The sequence below is a fragment of the Marmota marmota genome, unplaced genomic scaffold, assembly GCF_001458135.2.
Source record: "Marmota marmota marmota unplaced genomic scaffold, marMar, whole genome shotgun sequence".
In the NCBI taxonomy this organism is placed as follows: domain Eukaryota; kingdom Metazoa; phylum Chordata; class Mammalia; order Rodentia; family Sciuridae; genus Marmota; species Marmota marmota.
Window position 1 is genome coordinate 732,754 of NW_025999863.1, and position 21,873 is coordinate 754,626.

At 62.7% G+C, this 21,873-nt stretch overlaps 1 protein-coding gene and 1 long non-coding RNA gene across 2 annotated transcripts in view; both read left to right on the forward strand.

Annotated features, from left to right (window-relative positions):
- Positions 1–7,293, forward strand: part of LOC107157244 (cold inducible RNA binding protein) — a 35,061-nt gene extending 27,768 nt beyond the window's left edge. Inside the window, exon 8 of the mRNA XM_048811881.1 lies at positions 7,277–7,293. The gene's annotated coding sequence lies outside the window, so the exon portion shown is untranslated. The remainder of the gene's footprint in view (positions 1–7,276) is intronic.
- Positions 7,294–16,476: 9,183 nt separating this feature from the next.
- On the forward strand, positions 16,477–19,995 carry LOC125619175. The gene is made up of 2 exons (XR_007350686.1): positions 16,477–18,826; positions 19,718–19,995. It is a non-coding gene; the product is annotated as an uncharacterized LOC125619175 (long non-coding RNA).
- The last annotated feature ends 1,878 nt before the right edge of the window (positions 19,996–21,873 follow it).

Consider the following 21,873-nt stretch of genomic DNA (forward strand, 5'->3'; position numbering starts at 1 on the left):
AGGCGGCCTGGCCACATGCCTGGTTGCCCCCGCCCGCCCCCCAGGCTGCGCCGGAAGCAGCCCTGGAAGCCCACGTCCTGGGGCTCAACATGGCCTCCCACCTCCAGCACGGCCCAACGGCTGCCCCTTTCTGAGATACAACTTGTGGAAGTCCGGCTGGTCCTTCCGTCCACCTGGCAGGGCCTGCTGGGGGTGAATGAGGACAGTAATGTCCAGGCTGGCAGGCACTGCCCCATGACTCAGGGAGGAAAGGTGCAGTGACTGGACCCACAGTGGGGGCCATGTCCTCCTCAACAGTGGCGGCCAGCAGCTCTGGACCTCTGGTCCTAGAAGCCCCAGCTGGATGCTCCAGCTGCAGGTTAAGATTCTCCTCCGTGCGGAGCATTCGCATGCTTCGATGCCCCTGCGCTCCCCGGCGACCCCATGTCTTTTCCACCCTGCCGAGCTGTTCCCCACGATCAATTTTAATTTGGCCTGGTCTCTGCCTCTGCAGTCTGAACCTCCTGGGGGCTGCGGCTGGGCGGGTGTCTGTGGCTTCCTGAGCCTCGTGTCCAGTGATGGAAAACTCCTGCTGCTCTTTCCTGGGCCTGGGCTTCCGGGCATTGGATGGACCAGCCGGCGGGGCAGCCCAGGGCCAGCTCTTCCCACTTGAGGCCCAGTGGGGGTCCAGGCGACAGTCAGGCTGGCGTCAGTCAGGGCCAGCAGTGTAGGCAGGGGCGAGAGTGGGCCTGTGGGGTAATGGGGTGAAGAACAGGTAATGCAGGGGGTCACGGGGAGGGTGGAGGAGCCTGGTGACAACATTTCTCTGTTAGCAAAATGGTACAGTGGCCACACAGTCATGCCCGCAACTCAGGAGGCTGAGGCAGGAGGATGGCAAGGGCAAGTCCAGCCTGGGCAATTTAGGGAGACCCTGTCTCAAAAAATAAAAAGGACCGGGCGCCGTGGCACATGCCTGTAACCCCAGCGGCTGGGGGGCGCTGAGGCAGGGGGATCGCAAGTTCAAGGCCAGCCTCGGCAGTGGCCAGGCGCTAAGCGACTCAGTGACCCTGTCTCTAAATACAGAATAGGACTGGGGTTGAGTGCCCCTGGGTTCAATCCCTGGTACCAAATAAATAATAAATAAAAGGGCTGGGGTGTGGCTGTGGGTGGGGCGCTCATCCGTCCCTAGTGCCTTCCCCCAGACGGACAGCCGTCATTGTGCTTGCTCTGTGCCAGCCCCTGTGGGCTCCACCAGTCCTGTGCCCTGGAGCCAAGGCTACCCCTCATCACACTTCACACAGGAGGTCACCACCAAGGTCACCAACTTGGCTCTGGCCCTCGTGGGCTTGGTCCCAGAGCAGGCCTGCCATTGGACCCCCAGCAGGACAGTACCGCCCTGCTTGTCCCCTTCTCCCCATTTCTGGGGTCAGGAGGGGAGGTCTGTATGGACTCTCCTGCTCCTGCCTGTGACCTTGCCTGTGACCTTGACAGCATGGCTGACCCTTTGTGCCCTGCAGGAGCCTGCAGAGGCCATTGTCTCAGACCAGGAGGGCTGGGCAGGAGGAAGCCCCTGCCCTGGCCGGCACAGCGCCCTCAGCCCGCGGCTGGGGCCCAGGCGGCCACTAGGTGGAGCGAGGGGGCCGGTGGAGACCAGGCCTGGCCGCCCCGGAGCCGCGAAGGTTGGCGCGTGGGCCCTGCTGGTTCCTCCTCAGACTCAGCCCCTCCACAGCCTGCAAGGGGTGGCCCGGGACGCCCGCACCTGGATTCCTGAGCCCTGTCCAGAAGTCCAGGTCAGCACCACCCGCTCCAGGGCAGCTGGGCCAGGAGGCGGCTGGGGAAACAGGCTGGGCACCCACAGGGTGGGCGAGAGTCTGCCCTGCGAGGCAGCCGCTAAGGCTGGGTGGAGTGATGGGGTCCTTAGGAGCCCTCCCCACAGGCAGGGCCTTGCTCACCTCTGGAGTGGGGAGGTAGGACCAGGGGGAGGCCATTGGGGAGGCCATCCTCTGCACACCCTCTTTCCTTTCTTCTTGTGTGGATGGTTGAGCCCAGAGCCACATCCCCAGATCTTTTCATATGTTATTTACAGGCAGGGCCTCACTAAGTTGCTGAGGCTGAACTCAAATTTGTGATCCTCCCTCCTCAGCCTCTGAGCTGCTGGGGACATAGGTGTGCGTCACTGTGCCCAGGCCTCTGGACATTTGTCCGTTCATTCAGGGAACACCTTGCCTGCTTGCCCATCTCAGAACCAGGGTGACAGAGCAGGCCTGTCCCCGCCGTGAGGATGGAGGCCAACAGGAAGGTCCTGTCAAAGCACATCCCATCCAGGACCCACAGGAAGTGACCTCTCCAGGCATCCGCACCCCTGGGCCCCTGTCTGTACTTGGACATCTGAGCTTTGTTTCTGTGTTCTGGCTGCAAAACGGCCATTCTCCCCTGACCTGGTCTTGTCCTCCTTGGCCTGCAAGGGCCTCAGTCCCTTCGCCTGCCCCCAGGCCTGCCTTGGAGCAGTGACCAGGTGGCCTTTGCGGGTGGGCAGCCTGTGGTCCTCACCCTGCATCTCTGCGCACACAGCCTCCATGCCGAGCCTGGCGCTGGGTCTCCCCTGAGCCCCCGGCTCTCACCCGGGCACTGAGAGGGTGTGCTGCGGCCATGTCTGGGCTTGGGCAGTTCTGGGGGCAGAACCTTCCATCCCTCACCATCCTCCAGAACGTGGGCCTCTGAGAGACACAGGAACAGAGCAGGCATGGGGCCTGGCCAGTGGTCAGACGCTCTGAGGTGCTGGGAGGCCAGGGCAGTGTGGCTCTGGGCCAGCGTCCCCAAGCCTTCTGGTCATCCACGGCCCGTGTTCCCAGGTGGGCTCAAGGAACCAGGAGTCAAGGCCCAGCCCTCCCCCTGCTCCCGCTACCCTGATCACTGGGTTCCCACTCTTTGAAAGAGACCACGGTTGTCCCCACCCCAGGGCCCTGCCCGGGTGGCTCCCTGCCCACGTCGCCCTGGAGCCGCCCAGCCACAGTGGCCCCCGGCTGCCCAGCTGTGCCAGGCACTGGCCTCGTCACTCATCTTCAGTCGGGGGTGTCTGTTACAGTTGTCGGGCATCACGTGGGGAAGGGAAGGGTGCAGCTGGCCACGTCCCCCGGAGAGCCCTGACCAAGGGCAGAAGACAGGACATGGCCAGTGGGAGGGAGGGCTCAGTCCCTGTCATTGAGAGGCAGGCGACGTGCCAGGAAGCCCACCTGTTGGCCCTGGTTCCAGAACATGGTGTTCCCCAGGCAGCCCCCGGCCCCCCAGCCCCTGGCATGTTGTCTCTGGACCCTCTTGTCCCTGGGGTACACCTGTGGCCTGTGTGTCTGGCTCTCACTGAGCGCCAGGTCCTCGGGTCCCTTGGCACTCCAGCTGTCACTGAGCTCCTGCGCTGGCCGAGGACACTGCAGTGTGAGCCCGTTACTGGCCTGGTCCTTTTCTCTGGACGGGTCCTCCTGGGCTCACAGACGGACTCTCCTGGGGAGCCCCTGGATCTGTGGTTCCCCTCTCTGGGGGCCAGCAGCTCTGAGCTGGCCGTGACTGGACAGGAGCCTCGCCGTGACGGGTGTGTTCCTCCCCAGCGTCCCCACGAGCACGGTCACCTGCCCTGCCTGGTCTCCCCAGCCCCCACCCCAACAGCCCTATGTCACCTCCTTCCTGCTGCAACCAGAGCCAACCGTCTTCCTTTTTTAAGTTTTTGGGGTGCTGGGCATTGAACCTGGGGCACTCCACCGCTGAGCCAAACCCCAGCCCTTTGTCTTATTTTGAACCAGGGTCTCACTAAGTGGCCCAGGCTGGCCTGGACCTTGCCGTCCTCCTGACTCTGCCTCCTGAGCAGCTGGGATGACAGGCGTGAACCTCAAAACTGAAAATGAGACTGTGACCCTGTCCTGCCCAGTGTCCCCACGGCTCTCCACTGTCCTCAGGGTCGATTCACACTCTAGGGCGTGAGGCACATCTCTGCTGGCTGCGGGGTGAGACTGGAGGTTCCCAAGTGGAACCAGCAAGAGCTGAGCTCCTTGGCTCTTCCAGGAAAGCTGGCAGTGCCACGGGGGAGGAGGCCGCCGCGGAGGAGGCCGCCGCGGAGGAGCCCACCGGAGCTCAGACATGGGAGGTGGGCCACCCCCATTTTCCCAGCAACAGAACCAAGGCTCAGGGAGATTCAGAGGTGGTTGGGCTCCAGGTCCTGCTGCCGTGGTTGCCAGGTCCTGCTGCCGTGGACGCCAGTGGTCTGGCTCTCGGCGCCCTGATATGGCGCCTGCAGGGGAAGGGTCCTGGGCTGTCTCAGGGGCCCACGGCTGTCCCCACGCCCTGGTTGAGGTGGGAGCGCCATTATCAGAGACCAGCTGAGGCCCCCCAGTGCAGGTCCCCAGGCCCCTGGCCTGCCCGGCCTGGGAATAAAGGCCTTCTCTTCCATTCGGCTGTTTCTCCGCCCCCCGCCCTAATAGGATTGAGACTTTTGAAGTTAATAGGAGACAGGGAGAATCCCACGCGGAGAATGCAGAGGCAGAGCTTAGAGCGCCTTTGTGACGCTGGGTGCCTCCCGGCGGCGGCCAGCCGTGATGAAAGACCATGAAATGCACGGTGTCAGGCTGCCCTGCACTGACAGGCCTGCCTGGGGACGGGGGCCTGAACGCGGGCACAGGAGCGCGTGAACCCCGGGGCCTGCAGCGCTCCGGCTGTCCGGGTGCCGCGGCGGCCAGCTCCTGGCCAAGGCCCTGCGTGCGGACCAAGACAGTGCGTGACCTGGCAGCCGGGGTGGGGGCTTGGGGCTTTGCTGTTGTGCTGCGGATGGAACCCAGGGTCCACTACTGAGCCCTTTTGTTCTGTTACAAGACAGGGTCTCACCCAATTGCCCAGGCGGCCTGGACCTTGCCGTCCTCCTGCCTCAGCCTCCCAAGTAGCCGGGATGGCAGGCGTGGCCACTGCACATGGCCTCAAAGTTGGAGACCAAGAGCAGGGGGCACTGCCCAAGCCCCGTCCCCAGCTCCCACGCCCCTCAGCGGGGCTCTGGACCTTTCAATGTCATGGAGAAAGAGTGACAAGGGGCAGGAGGGGGCGATGTTTCCAGACGGCTCTGTCCAGATGGCCACTTACCACGCAGCCCATTCATCTATCCAGTACATTCTCAAACTCCTGTGTCCTCAACCCAATTCCAGAACATTCCATCATCCCACAGGGAAGCCTGTCCCCACGAGCAGTCCCCCTCCCTCCATCCCTGCACCTGTGGGTCCACATCCCGTCTCTGGACTCCCCTGTCTGGAGGGCACACCTGTGGCCTGTGTGTCTGGCTCTCCCTGAGCGCCAGGTCCTCAGGTCCCTCACTACAGCTGCCGCCTGGCCCCTGCGCGGGCCACGGACCCCCTTTGATTTCTCCTTTTCTGGTCGTCCAGTCGTCACGCGAGGCCATGATCCTGGAGGCCAAAATGAAAGGGCAGGTCCCCTGGGCAGCAGAGCTGCTGGGTGTTGGAGATGTGGACGTCCCTCTGCGGGCTGGCCTTCCCACCGCACTGCTGGAGTTGTGGGTCAGGTGCAGAGAGAGGCCGGCGCTGCGTCCACAGCTCCAGACCTGCTCCTGTGGTCCCCTTTGCCCTTCCCCACTGAGGGGGCTGCAGGATGGGTGGGCAGAGGGCAGGGGTGGACCTGATATCTGAAGCCCACCTGGCAGGGGAAGCCTCCCTGAGGCTGCCCGTGCTGCCCTGTCCCTCTGAGGCCAGTGGCCAGCATGCCCAGTTCCTCTGCTGCAGCAGGACGATACAGAGAGTGGCAGTTCTCCTCCTCGAAGACCCCCAGGGAGACCCCTAGGACAGCCAGGCTCTGGCCCTTCAGAGACAGGACCGGTGAGAGCCACTGCAGGCTGACCTTGCTGGACTCAAATTTCAAGGAGAGCAGAGTCCGAGAGGTGCAGGACAGAGGCCAGGGAGGACCTAGGGTGCTGAGGTATCATGGCCAGTGCGGATAGAGAGACAGAAGGGGACAGAGGTGCCATGGGGTCCCCTACACAGGGGCAGGGGCGCCGCCCTCCCCTGGGCGCTCATGGTCCCTGGACCTCTGTCCCTGAGCCTTACTCCTGAGCCCTGCTGTGGCCCTGACCGTCTCTCCAACTGCTCTGGATCTGGGAGAGAGGCAGGCGGCTCTCAGCCGGGTTAGGGCCCAAGGCCCAGCGGCCACCCTGTCCCTTTCCCAGGGTCTCCGTACCTGTGAACTCCTGCCATGCACCCTGCCTCCTTCATGGTCTGCTGGTCCAGGGTCCCAGGACCCCAGCCAAGAGCTGCCCCACCTGACCAGGAGCTCGGTGCTCAGAGAGGGGACCCTCTTCATGTCAGGTCCCAGCATGGCTGAGGCCCTGAGCCCAGACTGGGGGACCCCTGCGCAGCCCTCAGGGTGCTGATGGCGCTTCTGCGGGGGAAGGTCCTGATCCCGTGCTGTGCCGCTGGGGAGAGATGGTCCTTGTCCCCACCTCAGGATCCGTGACGGTGGCCTTGCCTGGAGTCTCTGCAGAGGTGGTCAGGCTGAGAGGAGCTCACTCAGGTGAGCCCTTATGCAGCACCCCTGCCTGCCTGGCCCTGCACCTTCACCGAGTGCCGGCTGTGTGCTCGGGTGCTGCAGCAGAGAGAGCCTGTCCCTTTCCCTGGAAGGTTCCAGGGCACAGGCGGGGGCTGCGTGGAGGAGGTGCTGTTTGAGTGCAATCAGAGGGAAAGCAGGAGCCACACCTGAGGGGGGGGTCCGACAGCAGGACCCAGGCACGAAGGCGGGGGCAGGCCCAGGCACCAGGGTCGGGGCCGCACAGGCCTCGGGGGCCACAGCGGAGAGCTCCGTGTTCATCCCCAGGGGGAGGCCAGCCAGTGGGCCATGTGTCCACCCAGGATCAGGCCGGGCTCGGGGGACTGCTGAAGCTAAGCTTTGGGGGGAAATCTCTCTCTTTCTCTCTGGTCTGGGGAGTGAGCGCAGGGGCCTTACCCCCTGGACACTTCCCCAGACCTTTCTTAGATTTTACCTGGAGACAGGGTCTCGCTGAGGGCTTAGGGCCTCGCTGAGGTGCCCAGACTGGCCTCAAAGTGGCAATCCTCCTGCCTCAGCCTCTGAGCTGCTGGGATCATGGCCCTGGGCCTCCAGGCCCCACTGACACCCTCCTTCTCCTCCCTCCTCCTCTCCGTCCCTGAGCCCTGGAGAGTGGGTGTGCCATGCCCATCCCTGTGTGTGGGTGTCCAGGGCCATGGGACAGGACACCACTCGCTGGGGACCAGCCTGGCTGAGCCACCTCCTCGCACACAGAGCCCTCATGTGACCCAGCGGGGACCTCAGGCCAGGAGCACCAGCCCAGGGTGGAGGCCCCCAGGTGGCCCTTGCTGCCCTGTCTGCAGCTGGGGGACAGTGGCCAGACCCAGAAAGGGGCTCCAACTGGCCCTTCCACAAGGCAGGGGAAGCTCTGGGCACTGCCCTTTCCCGCCCGCCCAGCCCGGCCCGCTCTCGGCCCACTAACAGGCGGCAGAGCTGGGCCTGGTCTCCGGCTTTCCTGGGTCTGAGTGGAGGGTGGGGGTCGAGGTTCCCGCTGAACCCCAGGCCCCAAGCCCTGGAAACGTGTGTGCGATGTCCACTCCCTGGAGCTGCCAGGACGGAGAGCCCTGCCCCTGGTGGCCCAGGGAGAGAGGGTGAGGGGGTGGGGAGGCAGCCGTGGAACTGCTTTGGAAGGTCACCCTTTTTTCCTACACAAAGGTCAGTCACAGACTGTTGCCAAGACAACGGTCAGCTTAAACATGGCGGCTTAAAGAGAACAGTCAGGGCCCTCGGGAAGATGCTGGGTGGGGGGTGGGGGTCGGGGGGCAGGGACAGGACTGGGGCAGAGCGAGGCAGGTACGTGGCCCCTGGATTGCCTGGGAGGCCTGCAAGGGAGCGTGGAGCCCAGAGGCTGTGAAATGGAAGGCCGCCCGCTCCATGGTGGGACCCAGGCGGGACCCAGGCTGGCGCGGGAACCACAGGTGTCGCAGGGAGACCTCTGGGCCCTCTGGGCCTACCACCGTGGACAAGCAGGGCCTGGGCTCGGCTTCTCCAGCCCCTCCCCATAGGCTCCAGACTAGAACTCAGACTTGGAGACTGAGGATGGAGAAGACCCCTGGGCCGGAAGGGAGGGACTGGGGCCCCAGGTCAGTAGTGACCACTCATCCTAGCAGAAATCGGGACTCTCGTGGCTGGCTGAGGCTGGACCCAGGCTCTCCGTGGATCTGGGGACCCGAGGCTCTTGCTGTGGGGACTGGCCAGCTGTCACCACCTGGGGCAGCATGTCAACCTGAGGAAGGCAGCTGCGGACGGGAGAGAACTCGCAGGCCGGGACCTCAGTGTGCAGTGCGACGGGGGCACTAGCCCAGTCGGGCAGGCAGCTGTGCACGTCCGCCGGCAGAACATTCTGTCACCCAGGCCTGCTCCCACCAGTCCACTTCCTGTCCTGGAGTCACACGGGGTGGCCTGGTGTGTCTGGCTCTCACTGAACATGAGGTCCTCAGGTCCGTCACCCCGCTCCTGCCCACAGCTCCAGGTGGACGTAGGAAGGCGTGTTGATGAGAACCTGTGCTGGACAGGCCTCCTCATCACACTGGCCCCTGGGTGAATGGGGGCTCCCGGGGGCGGGAGGCCCCGGCTGCTGTCCTGGCCCTGCGTGTCTGGGTCCCACCCGGGGGTCAGGAGCCTCTCCGGCAGGCAGGCCCTGCCAGGGCTGGGGCTGTGGTGGGTGAATCCGAACCACGGCTGTTCCCAAGGTGGCTGAGCATCTCCAGGAGCTGGTCTTCAGCTGGGCCCGGAAGGCCAGGGCAGGAGGGCTGTCCCCTCCAAGGCTCCAGGGCCCTGCCCCTGTGCCAGCCCGGGGCTTGTGGCCCCTTGGCCTCGGCCTCTGCCCTGCTCCACAGTTCTTCCTGCTGTGTGCCTGACCTCCCTCCGGAGAGGATGCAGAGCACTGGACTTAGGCCCCCACTCCAGCATGACCTCGTCTGGACAGGTGGCCCGGCAGCACCTGTCCCCAAGCAGGCTTGAGCTCTGGCTCAGGGATTCGGGACATGGACAGGTCTTTCGGGGGACCATCACCCAGGATAAGAAAACCCACACTCCCGAGAAGAGAACCAAGTGTCAGTGTAGTGGGGGGTTCTAGACCCGGACAGGAAGCTCTGGCTGTCCGACCCGGGGAAGGCGCCCCGTGCCTCCTGGGCTGATGGCTTTCCTACGGCTATGTCCGGCACGCGTCACCGGGGAGGTGCCAGCAGCCAGCACTCAGGGAGCTGCGTGTGGGGAACCTCCCGCTGTGTCGGCAACTCCCTGTGACTTCAGAACACTTCCAGAATGAAGCACTCATCAAGAGATTCTTGGGTGTTAACAGAATCACGAAATCCACAGAGGGATTTCAGCCGTGTGTTAGAGACATGGTCTCACTGAGCTGCTTAGGGTCTCACAAACTTGTGGAGGCTGTTTTTTTTTTTTTTAAATCTTTTTTTAGTTGTTGAAGGACCTTTTTATTTATTTGTTGATTTGAGATGCTGAGAATTGAACCCGGTGTGTCACACACACTAGGCAAGCGCTCCACCACTGAGCCACACCCCAGCCCCTGGAGGCTGGTTTTGAACTCAGGATCCTCCCGCCTCACCCTCCTGGGTGGCTGGGACCCAGGCGTGTGCCACCGCACCAGCTGCCCAGGCCTTTGTAACAGGCCCCAGGGGCAGCTCAGAGACTGGACCACTGGAGTTTGCGGCCAGTGAAGCGTGTGTGATTCTTGGGATGCACAATTAATATTCTCAAAAGCGACCCTCACGCATTGAGGACAAGCAGCTGCCCAGGGCAGGACGGGTGCGGGGCCTGCAGACACTCCCACCTCGACGTGGGGTGTCCAGGACCCCGAGGGAGCTCCATGCCCACTCCTGCCCACTGCCCTCTCGGTGTGAGGCTGACATCTCTGTGTGCTTTTGCAGTCAGTGCCAGGCTGGAGCCCAGGGCCTCTCCCAGGCCAGGCAGGTCCAGCCCTGGGCCTCAGCAGCCCTGATGGATGCGGGCCCCCACTGCCTGAGTGGACCTTCTGTACCAACTGCGTGTCGCGCCAAGGCCCCTGTGGTGTGCTGGAGTGTGGGGCGCCGGAGGTGCGTGGTCCCCCACAGCCACGTGGCTGTGTGGGTGGCCCAGCTGGCGAGTCCCCCCCAGGTTCGCAGACAGGCCTGCACCAGAACCCCCACTGTGGTGGTCTGGCAGAGCACTCCATGGGCAGGTGTCCAGCAGCCCCCGTCACAATCCTGAGGGTCCACTTCTGGTGACAGGGCACACGCCCCTGGACAAGTCCAGGGGAACAGCTGGCCACACAGCCTCAACACTCCTGGGGCACAGCCCAGACACTGCCTTTCTCCCCAGGAAGTGACATGGGTGCGTCCAGGTGAGACCTGCGCAGATACCATCATGGCAGACACGCACTGGACACTACCGGAGTGTCTCTCAGTCCATCAGGGGTGAGGCAACCCGAAGGAGCTGGAGGTGGCCTCGGGCACCAGTGGGACGTCCATGTGAACGTTGCTGGGAGCTCAGAGCAGCCCTCCAGGGCAGCCATGGTAGGCGCAGCTAAGGGGTGCCAGGGACGCTCCGCTGAGGCCTATGCTGTGTCCAGCACCTGGATTTGAGGCTGTGCCCAGCTATGGCCAAGGCAGCCCCAGGGAAATTCAGCGATGGCCTGTGTCTGCGTGTCCTGCGGATCCTTGTTGGGACGGGTCAGTTTTCTAAATTGAACCAGTACAGGGGCTGGGGCTGGGGCTGGGGCTCAGGGGCAGACACTTGCCTGGCTCATGCGAGGCCCTGGGTTCGATCCTCAGCACGGCATATAAGTAAGAAGATCCGAGGCCGTTCCCAGGACCCAGACGTGGGAAGAGCTCACGACGGGCTGGGCAGGGCCAGTCCGCCATGCGCGGCTCTCCCAAGTCAGATGACGCGGCGCAGCAGCGGGGCCTCTCCCGTGGCAAGGCGTGGGCGCACAATGCGGCTGTCGGCCCGCGTTTTCTGCTGTTCCTGCCTCTGCCGCCCACCGCCCCGGGCAGCTGCAGAGGCTGGGGGTGAGGCTCTCGAGGGCAGCCTGCCTTTGTGGGCAACAGCAGGGGACGCTTTCTTTGCACCCCCTGAACAAGGCCAGGGTGACAGCGCGTATCTGAGGGCTGTCACATCAGACCCGCCCGCATCCAGAGGCCGAGGAAGCTGGGCAGGAGGGCCCTGTGCCTGGTCCTGGGTCCCCCGAAGCTCCCACTGCAGGCCGCGGCACAGCTGTTCTCCTGCCCAGGAGACAGGTCAGCTGGCTGCGTCCTGAGCTGTGACCTGGCATTCATTTCCCCCAAGCAAACGGAGCATGGTGTGCCCAGTGCCCGGGGGGCTGTGTGGTGCTGGCAGCCCCAGGTGGGGGCAGATCACTGCTCGACAGCACGAGGCTCTGCTTGGACCCAGGTGCAGCGAGACGTGGCCGGACGGTGAGTACGGGAAGGCTGTGTCCAGCCCCCCGAGTGGTGCTGAGAGGAGCTGGCAGGACCTCCAGGCTCCTGCCCAGCAGCGGCGACTTCCGAGGATGCTGTCGGAGGTGCTTGTGGCCTCATCGGGGGTCCTGGGCCTTCCCAGTGGGCCTGTGGGGGTGACAGCGCCCTGGACCTCGGGCCACAGGAGGCATCTCCTCCCCGGGTGACCGCTGGCCGCATCCACCTGGCGTTGGCCTGGCCTCCCTGCTAATACCTGCTGGTGGCAGGAGCGGAGGCCTGGGAGTGAAGCCCGAGGCCTGGGGTCAGCCCTCCTGTCCTGCTGCGAGCGCATAGTCAGGCCACACTGCAGGGACGGACGAGGCGCCACCGGGGCACAGGCCACGCCCAGCACTGATCAATGATTCGTACCGATCTGCTAAGTGCCCTGATGCGTCTGAGAGTCTGAGGTGGGCGTTAGGTGCCCTCTGCTCTGCACTACCACCAGAGGCTGAGGCTGCTGCCCTCCTTCGGGGTGACCCTCGCTCGCTCCTTCCAGCGGGGGCCAGGGCAGGGTGCTGGATGCAAGCTGCACACAGGGTCGACTCTGGGCCTCGAGGAGGCAGGCAGGCGGGGGCTTCTTCCCACCACAGGGGTCCCCGTTGGCCGCCTCTGCTGGCTGTACATCGGGGGTAGGTGGCACAGCACACACCTGTTCCTGTTGGCTGCGAGGCCACCACGGTTTCCCTGACGCCACGTGGAGACGAGGCAGGCCGGGGAGGTGGCTATGGCCCTGACGGGCTGCACATCCCCAGGCCCCCGTCCTGGTGGGGCTCCCAGCTCCTCCCTCCAGTGTCTCCTCCAAAGTAGACTCCCAGGTGTCCTGGGGACCGAGGTGACAGTCACACTCATGAGACTCACCATTTTAAAGTGAGCATTTCAGTGGCACTTGAGACACTCAGAGACATGCAGCCACCACCTCGTCTAGGTCCAGAACACGGGTCATCCCGTAGGGAAGTCTCATCCCAAGAGCCGTCCCTGTCTTTCCCAGCCCTGCACCCACAGGTCCATGTCCGTCTCTGGTCTCTCCTGTCCTGGACTCTCCTGTCACTGGTCACACGCTGTGGCCTTGGGAGTCTTGCTCTCACTGAGCACCAGGTCCTCAGGTCCCTTCCCACTGCAGTGGTGGCCTCCACGCTGCCTGGCTGCGGGCGCCCTGGGTGGGTGGGTGAGCACATCCCGTGCAGATGAAGACCTGTGCTTCCTTTGGCCTCCGCTGATGGGTGGGAGCGCCCGGCCGTGTGCTGATTCCTGTCTCCCCGCGCCCGGCTCTAGGGACTGAACCCAGCCCTTTTGATTGTGTTTTGGGACAGAGCCGCGTGGGGTGGCCCAGGATGGCCTGGGACGGGCGGCCCTCTAGCCTCCGCCCTCGGAGGGGCTGGGCTCACAGGCCCGGCCTCGTCCCTCCTGAGGAGCTGTCCCCACTGTCCCCCATTTTCTCCATTTCTCTGTGATCTGCTCCTTGCTTCTCTGCAGAACTGGGGTCCTGGAGGAATTCCTGGTGGGTTGGGCCAAAGTTGCCCCCACCTCTGTCCCCTGTTGCTGCGATGGTGTCCCGAGACGCCTCCACCAGGGAGCTGCGCCTGCAGGAGCCTGCAGCCGCCTGCTCTGTGTGGCATCCTGGTGGCTCCGTCTGCCTCCGGGAGGAGCCTCGCTGTCCTCTGCCTGCAGAACACTCTCTGTCTCCTCCCTGCAAAGTCCCCTCTGGCCCCTGTTGGGTGGGGAGGGTGGTCACCTCTGTTCCATCTATACCTCAGCCCTCCCAGGGCTCCCAGTGCCACCTTATCCCCGACGCCTGATTTCTACCTCTGGCATAGTTCTGCAGTCAGAGGAGAGAAACTGCAAACCCCAGAGCCCCAGGGCCACCGGGCCTGCAGCAGCCCCTCGCCTCCAGCCTCAGTTTCCTCCCTGGTGACAGCAGGATGTTGGTAGAGCTTGCTAACTAGGGAGTCTGTGGGGAGAAGTTGACCCGGGGCCTCGAAGGCCCTGCAGAGCATCGCCGTTCCTGCCCGTGGTCTGCAATGGCGGACTGGCACACCAGCCGGGGCCAGGGTCCCCTGCCTGCTCCTGTGCAGCCCTGGATTGAGGAAGAGCTTTTAGGTTAAGTGACCGGGGGTGTGGCACCAGGGTGGAGCACTAGTGCGTGCCAGGGCATGAAGAAGGAGGAGGGGGAGGAGGAGGAGGAAGGGCGGGAGACCAACTTGTGACAGGGAGATCACATGATATGAAATTCAAGTTCCTGGGTCCTTCAATGAAGATTTTATGGGACTGCAGCCATGCCCACGGGCTCATGTGGTGACAGAGGCCAACTGGAGTGGCTGAAATATGGATTATCTGGCCCTTTGCAGAGACGTCTGGTGACGGTGTCAGCAGCCACTGCTGCCTGGAGGCCACAGATGCCCACTGACTCTGAACTCCAGGCAGGAGGCTCCTGGTTCCCTTCTTCCCTCCCCTTCCCAAGTGGCTGCCTTGACTCGTGTCGGAGCAGCACCCCCCTCACCCCGTAAGCCTCCGACTCACGGCTTGCAGGGCATTCATGGATCTGCGCAGCCACTCATTCCAGAATGTTCTGCCTGCTGTGAGCTCGGCACCCGTCTGCACCCACAGATGCTCACCCTGCCTGTGGGGGCCGGTCGGGCCCGGGCTCCCTGTCTGGGGGTGAGGCGGGACCGAGGGCCACCCGCTTGGTGCAGACACCGTTTCTGTGTGTTCCTTTTTTATTCCAAACATCTCCCATCCGTAGGTTGACTGCTCAGCTGGGGACCCGGTGGCCCGGCCACTGTGGCCGAGTCCTGCAGCATGGGGCTCTGGAGTGGTTTCTCAGGAGAGGCAGTTTCCGCAGGGACGAGCGCCCACGGCGTGTGGTATCAGCTGATGTGAAATTCAGTGTCCTGCTCGGGCAGCGCTCCCCTCGGCCCTGCTGGTGTCCTGTCCGCGCCTGGGGTGCAGGCCTCTCTGTCTGTGCTGGTTTGGGGCTTGTCCTGGCAAGTCGCCCTGGGTGAGCGAGTGGGGCCACCCGTGTCTGCGGCACCATGCTGGGCTGCTGGGGATGTCCTCTGTGCCCTGACCGGAAGGGGCTGGTGGCACCTGACGTCCCTGCCGTGGGGAGCCGACCGCCCGGTGTCAGGGCCCCTCGAGGAGCTGCAGACTCTTGAGCCTTGGGATTCATACAGTGTGACATTGGCGATGCCTGTGCGCTGGCCCAGAGGGGAAAATGGGGCTCCCTCCCACCAGGAGCTCTGCAGGTTCTCAAATAGCTCCGGAGAAACCTGAGCAGAACCCATCATTTGCTTGGAGGTGAAAATGTAAATAGTTTCAAAATAGATGTGGGGTCAGCCTCGGGGACAGACACACACGGTGGCTGCAGGCTGGGGTGCCACGCTGTTGCCATGGTTACAGAGGGTCCTGGACTCAGGCCTGCCGGTCACTGCCGGGGAAGGGAAGGGAAGCCCAGAGTGGGGCTTTCAGAGGCCTCCCCTGCCGGGTCACCTCTCTGGGCTGGCAGGCCGGGACCTGGCCTGGGTGAGGCTTCCCTTGGAGAGGCTCCTCCCTTTGTGTTTGGTACCAGGGGACTGGACCCAGGGCCCTTAACTGCTGAGCCACGTCCCCAGACTTTTTTTTATTTCTATTTCAGAGACAGGGCCTCACTAAGTTGCTGAGGTGGGCTTCCATCTGTGATCCTCCTACCCCGGCCTCCCAAGTGGCTGGGAGGACAGGCGTGGTGGCTGCACCCAGCACCTTTTCTTTTTGTTGTCAAGTGACTGTTTGTTAGAAAGCGTTTCAGGTCACAGGAGAGGTGCTGCCATGGTCCGTGCGAGTGCTCGCTGCACCCTGTGCCTGTCACGCTGGTGACCCCCACAGACGCCCTGTATGGTGGATGACTAGAGCCACTCCTAACTCAGGCCTCTCTGCTTCCCCTGAGCCTTTACGTGCCCTGGACCCATCAGGACCCTGAGTGATGGTGGTCATCACACCCCCCCAGGGCTCCCCGGACGGAGGCCACTCTCCCTTCCCTAGGCGTGGAGGGTCCGTAAGGCGTCTAATTGTGACAATGGTTCGCTGCCGGGCCTGGGCCTGGGGCACTCCTCGCGCCTCTGTGGGCTGAGGGGCTGGGGTCCCGCCGCGTGCTCCCATGTGATCATCAACTTGGAGACATAAAGCATGTATCTAGAAATCACATAACACAAAATGTGCATCTCCACCAGTCCCGGGCACTCAAGGCCACCCTGGTATCAGCCCTGCACAATCCCACCTGAATCTGCTTCTCACTGGCTTCCGTGGCCTCCTCCTGGCCTCTGCCGCACATCCTTTCTGGAAAGACTCAGTCCTCCGGACCCAGTCACCAGGCCCCTCCTGGCAAGGGCTGCAGATGCCCCACAGAGGACCTGACCCTCTGCCACTCTCCCTCAGAGCGGCTGGGGCTTGACCCAAGGCTTCCAGGGACACTTGCAGCCCAGGGACGGGTCAGTACCTTAGACCAGCAGCCTTGCTCGCTGCATGAGGCCTCAGGATAGAGGGGACAGCTCAGCCGCTGCTCTGACCCCACCTGTGCTGCTGGGGAGCCTGGGGGCCCCGAGGGGCCGCAGTCCCCGTGACGGCTCCCTCTAGGAGCGGGGCTGCCTGCATGCCTTGCTGCAGGTCCCCAGCTGGGTCGCGGGCTGGTTTCCTGCAGCTGCAGTGAAAAATTACCACCAGCTCGTGGCTTGAGCACCACAGATTTAGCATCCTTATTTTTTTTTTAAACTCTTTTTTTTTTTTTTTTGAGAGAGAGAGAACAGAGAGAGTTTTTTTAATATTTATTTTTCAGTTTTCGGTGGACACAACATCTTTATTTCGTGTGGTGCTGAGGATCTAACCCAGCGCCCCGCGTACGCCAGGCGAGCGCAGTACCGCTTGAGCCACCTCCCCAGCCCTGCCATCCTTATGATTTAGTTCTGGAGTCCAGAGTCCTAAAGTCCAGGTGCGGCAGGGTCAGGGGGGTCCGCGGCCCCTTCCTCCAGCTCAGGCCCCGCAGCGCAGCGTCTTCCCGGCTCTCTGACTCTGGCCCTCCCATCTCCTCTCAGGAGGACCCGGTGGTGACCCTGGGCCCCCATGACCAGAGTGACCCACGCAGGGTCCTTTACTGATCCCACCAGCAGAGTCCCTCCTGCCACAGCAGGTACCATGTCCACAGGCCCAGGGTTAGGACAGGGCCATCTCTGGGGACCACCTGTCACAGGGTGCCTGCTAAGTGTGACGGGGAACATGTTCTTCTCCCTTTCTCTTTCGTGGTGCCTATCTCGCTGGGGTAGGGGACAGGAACACATGGCCCAGGACAGACCATGTAACCAGGCGTTTACAGGCCGCATGGCCAGGGGGCCTGGTGGATGCTGGCTCTGGGCACGAAGCAAACACAGGGCTGCAATTGGTTCCTCACCCTCCTTCGGGGACGCCCCCAGCCTGGACAGGGCCCTGGGCCCCTCAAAGAGGAGATCCTGTTTCCTGTGGGTGCTGTTGGACAGGCCCACAGTGAGGGTAGACGGGCACAGGAAGCCACTCCTGGGCCTCCGTCCACACCACCACCTGCGCTAGAAACCCGTTTATAAGGAAGCAGTTTCCACTGCGCAGAGGAGAACTGAGGAGAGGCCGGGCCTCCTCAGGAGAAGGAGGCCCTGGGCTGCTGGGCTCCGGGTGGCCATCAGGGCTGAGCGGGGGCTGGGATCCTTATCAGTCTGCACAGAAACAGGTGGGGACACCAGGAGGAAGGGGTAGAACCCCACAGCAGCCTGGAATCCTGTAGTGGAAGACAGCCCTGTGCACAAACCCGCAGGTCAGGGAGCAGCGAGCAGCAGACGCGGCCAGGCCAGGGGCGGGAGGTCCGAGAGGGATGCTGAGGAGTACCCTGAGAAGCCACGTGGCCACGTGGAGCTGGGTGGCCGTGGGAGCTGGGCTGGAGAAGGGAGGAGCCCAGGCACTGTGTCAGATGTGACCTCAGAGCCTGTGTTTCTAGGTGGGGGCAGCACTTCCAGATGGCCCCTGAGGGTGGACCTTTCCTCGAGGACCTTTTCTTTTTTTGGTGGTGGTACTGGAGACTGGGCCAGGGGGCTTCATCACTGAGCTGCACCCCTAGTCCTTTTTTATTTTGAGACAGGGTCTCACTGAATTGCCAGGCTGGCCTTGAACTTGTGACTCTCCTGCCTCGGCCTCCCAAGTCGCTGGGATGACAGGCGTGCCCCCGCCACCTGCATTGGCTGAGACCACTTTTAGAGATTCTGCATGTGCTGTAGTTTTGCAGGCTGGGCGGAAGCGGAGGCCTTACCCATGCTGGGCATGCTCTACCACACACGTCCCCAAACACGCTTTGAACAGAAGGGCAGAGGTGAAATGTGGCACGGTTGGGCTGGGGATGTGGCTCAAGCGGTAGCGCGCTCGCCTGGCAGGCGTGTGGCCCAGGTTCGATCCTCAGCACCACATACAAACAAAGATGTTGTGTCCGCTGAAAACTAAAAAAAAAAGAAAAAAGAAATGTGGCATGGTCACCCAAACAAGGCCCCCACCCAGCCGCTCATTTTCGTTATTTCTGGTTCCCCCAGTCCCCCCTGCTCCGTGCACGGTGCTACCGAAAGCAAGCATCAGTTTAGGATTTTCATACAACAGAGGAAGAGAACAGCGCGTCCACTGAGACGCTGGAGCCCTGCGTATCAGCAGAAGCCCAGCCACCCAGGAGGGACTTGCGCTGAAGAGCACGCTGCTTGCGGCTGGGGCAGGCGCTGTGGCCAGGGCCAGCTCCAGGATGGGGCAGCTCCCAGATGGGGCCAGCTCAGGGACAGGGCAGCTCAGGACAGGCCAGCTTAGGGACAGGGCAGCTCCCGAGGGGCAGCTGTGCGCCGAGATGCCTGCTGCCCGCGGCTTCCCGTGCCCGAGCCCAGCCTGCTTCCCTGGCGCTTGGGCTTTGACGCGGAAGCACCTTGTCCATCTGTTCAGACTCACAGCGTAAAATTCTGGATAGCAAGAGAAGGTGCCTCCTTAGGTCACGTCCATGGCTCCTGCAGGACAGCCCCACGGACTCACTGGGCCTTCGGAAGAGGCTGGGGAGCAGGACCCTGCGGTCCCAGGCATGGCCGTGCCCTCCTGGTGGCTGCAGGAAGAGCTGCAGGTCTCACCCTCAGCAGGTCTGCAGGGGGCTGACCGGGCAGCCCAGAGGACAGGACAGGTGCCGCCGAGCCCTAGGAGCTGTGAGGCCCAGGTTTGAAACTGCCCCAAGTCGGAGGGCGTGGCGAAGCCTGGAGGCTGAGACAGCAGGAGGCAGAGCCCGGAAGGGAGCTGCACAGCGGGTGAGTCCTGTATCTGAGTCTGTATTCAGTTGTGTGCGGAAGGTGGCCAAAGGGGACATCTGTGGTGGGGACTTGACCACACTTTTAGAAAGTCTGATATCCAGACCTGATCTCCTTCAGCAGTAAGATGAAATGTGTCGCCAGGCCAAGGAAAGACAGTGGAAGAGGGAGTGCGGGAGTACGAATGCAAGGTGGACCGGCCGTCTCAGAGCCTGTGTGCTGGACGGCCACCAGCAGCCACCATCCTGGAGGAGGCCAGACCCAGGAGCCAGGGAGGATCTGTCGCTGGGGTTTGGGTAGGGCCGCATGGCCAGGCAAAGCACAGGCCATTCCAGGGTGTATGACCCACAGGAGGAGGCCTGAGGCCGGTGTGGCCTGGAGGTGTTGGGGGCTGTGGGGGTGGGGATAAAGGGCACAGGGATCACCGTCCCTTCCTCTCCACTGGGCTTGGCCCATTGAGGCCCGGCTTCCTCACTGAAGTCCTCATTTACGCTCTTTGTCTTGCGATGGAAATGGAGTGGGCTTAGGGTGACCCTGAGAATTTTGGGTTCTGCAGTGATCCTTGGGCCGTTGGGGGAGACGCAGGAGTGGGCAGCCCTTCTGGCAGGGAGTTCCAGACCAACCAGAAAGTTATTCCTGAAACAATGAGAGAGGACCTTGAAGAAAACCAACGGAGGGGGAGGGCGTAGGCCACAGTGTCTGGGGAAGAAGAGGAGCAGGGAAACGGAGAGAGAGGAAGAAAACAAATCCAGGCCCGGAGCTGTTTTGAAATGCAGATGCACCGAGAAGCAGCCCTGAAATGCCTGATAGTTAAAATGAAAGGCTTTTAAAAAATCAAAGGCAAACAGGCTGGAAACTCAACGGGGCCTAATCCTTGACTCTTTGTTGCAGAGAGACCGTGGAGCACCGCTGCCCAGGGGCCTGGGGACAGAGACTGGCTCTCCAGGACTGAGGCCATGGTGGGGACACTCAAAGGGGGACACACCAGCCGGGTCACTTTCTGAGCCAGAGCCTCATCCCAAACCCCGTGCCCTCTGCTCTCACAGTGAGCTGGCAGCGGTGAGGACTCCTGGCTGGCGGCCATGTGGTTTGACTGTGTTCGTACAAAACTGCTCAGTGTTTTCTGTATTTAATAAACAAGGATCAGAGATGCACACAACAGGGACCATTAGAAAGCTGGGTATTTGTCTTCTGATTCCGTCGTCCACATGGATAATTACTTCATTTATTTTTGCGCTGCTGGGGATGGAACCCAGGGCCTGCCAGTACGAGGAGGCCAGTGCTCTGCCACTGGGCTGCACCCACGGCCTCGTGTGATCATTTTTTAGTGGTTTCAGACCACAGGCCTTGGGGATCTGACATGGCCTCCTGGGCTCGTCCAGGCAGAGTCTGCCCATTGCTTTTCACGTTCCCCAGATCCCTGCTGCGGATCCCCGAGTCTGCAGGGTCAGTGCTGATGGGTCTGGACACAGTTTTGTTTCTGTTTTCTCCTTTGAGATGGGATCTTGCTGTCGGTCAGGTTGGTCTCAAGCTCTTGCTGAGGCCATCCTCCTGCCTCAGCCTCCGGATGGCTGGGACGGCAGGCTGTCGGCACCACTGTGCCCATCCCGCAGTACAGCCCTGCGGACAGCTGTGCTGACTGGGTGGACTCCTGTCACGTCATAGCCATGGTGCTCACGCCCTCCCAGGATGCCCTGGGGGTGCGCAGCCCCCTGACCCGCCACCCCGCATCTGTTCCTGCTCTGGAGCCTCCTCCCCTCTGCTGCAGTCACCTGGCCATGCAGCCGCCTGTGGACCAGTTTGCTCTTTCCCTCCTGCCCCTGGTGGCCTCTGACCTCTCACAGGGCAGGAACAGGCAGGATCCAGTGGAGGGTGGAGGGGTTCAGGGCCAAGTGACAGAGGCAGGTCACACTGTCCCTGCTCCTCCAGTCCTCCCCGACACGGGCAGAAATGACCTTGAAGGGGGCCTGCAAGCACCTGCAAGGACACAAGCAGGGCTTTCAGGTGGCCCCCTGGACTGGAGGGTGGTCCCAGAAAACAGGGCTGCATCCTTGGGAGGATTTGGGCTGGGCAACTTGGCAGGGGAAGGAGGTCCACTTGCTGCTATTTGCCTGCTAGGGCCACCATCCCAAGGCAGCACACTGGGGGTCCATGCCACAGAGATGTACTGCCCCACAGCCCTGGGGGCCAACACCCCGAGTCCAGGAGTCCCAGGCTGCCTCGCCCGAGGCCTCTCCTTGGCGTGCAGAGTGCATCTTCTCCCTAGGTCCGCACGTGGCCACCCTCTGGTCTGTGTCTGGATTGTCCTCCAGGTGGGAGCCCGCCCATGACCTTGTTGTACCTGAATCGCCACCGGCCACCGTCTCCAAGCACAGCTACACGCTCAGGCATCAGGGCTGGGACTGAGCGTGGGAGCTTCAGGGGACCCTGATTCACCCCATAATAGTGGCCGCAGCCAGGTGCCACAAACGGGGTGGCTGAAGCAACAGAAGGTCATTCTTTTACAGTTCTGAAGCCACATCCCCAGCCCTTTCATTTGATTTCGAGACCAGGCCTCACTAAGTCGCCGAGGCTGCCTTTGAACTTGTGACCCGCGGCCTCGGCCTCGGGAGCAGCCCCTGGCTCCTTTCTCACAGCACCAGCCACACGGGCCCAGGCCGTCAGTGAAACTAGAGAAGTCAGGGGAAGGCGGGTGCTGTCCCCGGGCCGGCCGCGTTGCTCGAGGTGCTGTGTCAGGATCTGGTCGTTTCAGTTGTGAGCTGGGTGCTCCTGGAGCCTCTGGTGAATGCCCGGGGCCTTCCCTAGTCACATCAGTGTCTTCTTGGGGACAGGCGTGTGGTGCACACCCACGGTGCTGCCTGGGGTTTGCCTGGTGTCACAGGCTTTGGTGGCTGGGCTGTGGGGTCGGCAAGCTCCCTGCCCCTGTCCATGCTCCTTCGGCTGAGTGGTCCAGCTCAGGTCCTGCTGTCCCTGCAGAGCAGCCCCGAGGCCCACACAGGTGACGTGGAGGTCGCAAGGCCACCGAGCGCTCTGCCTGTCCCCAGGGT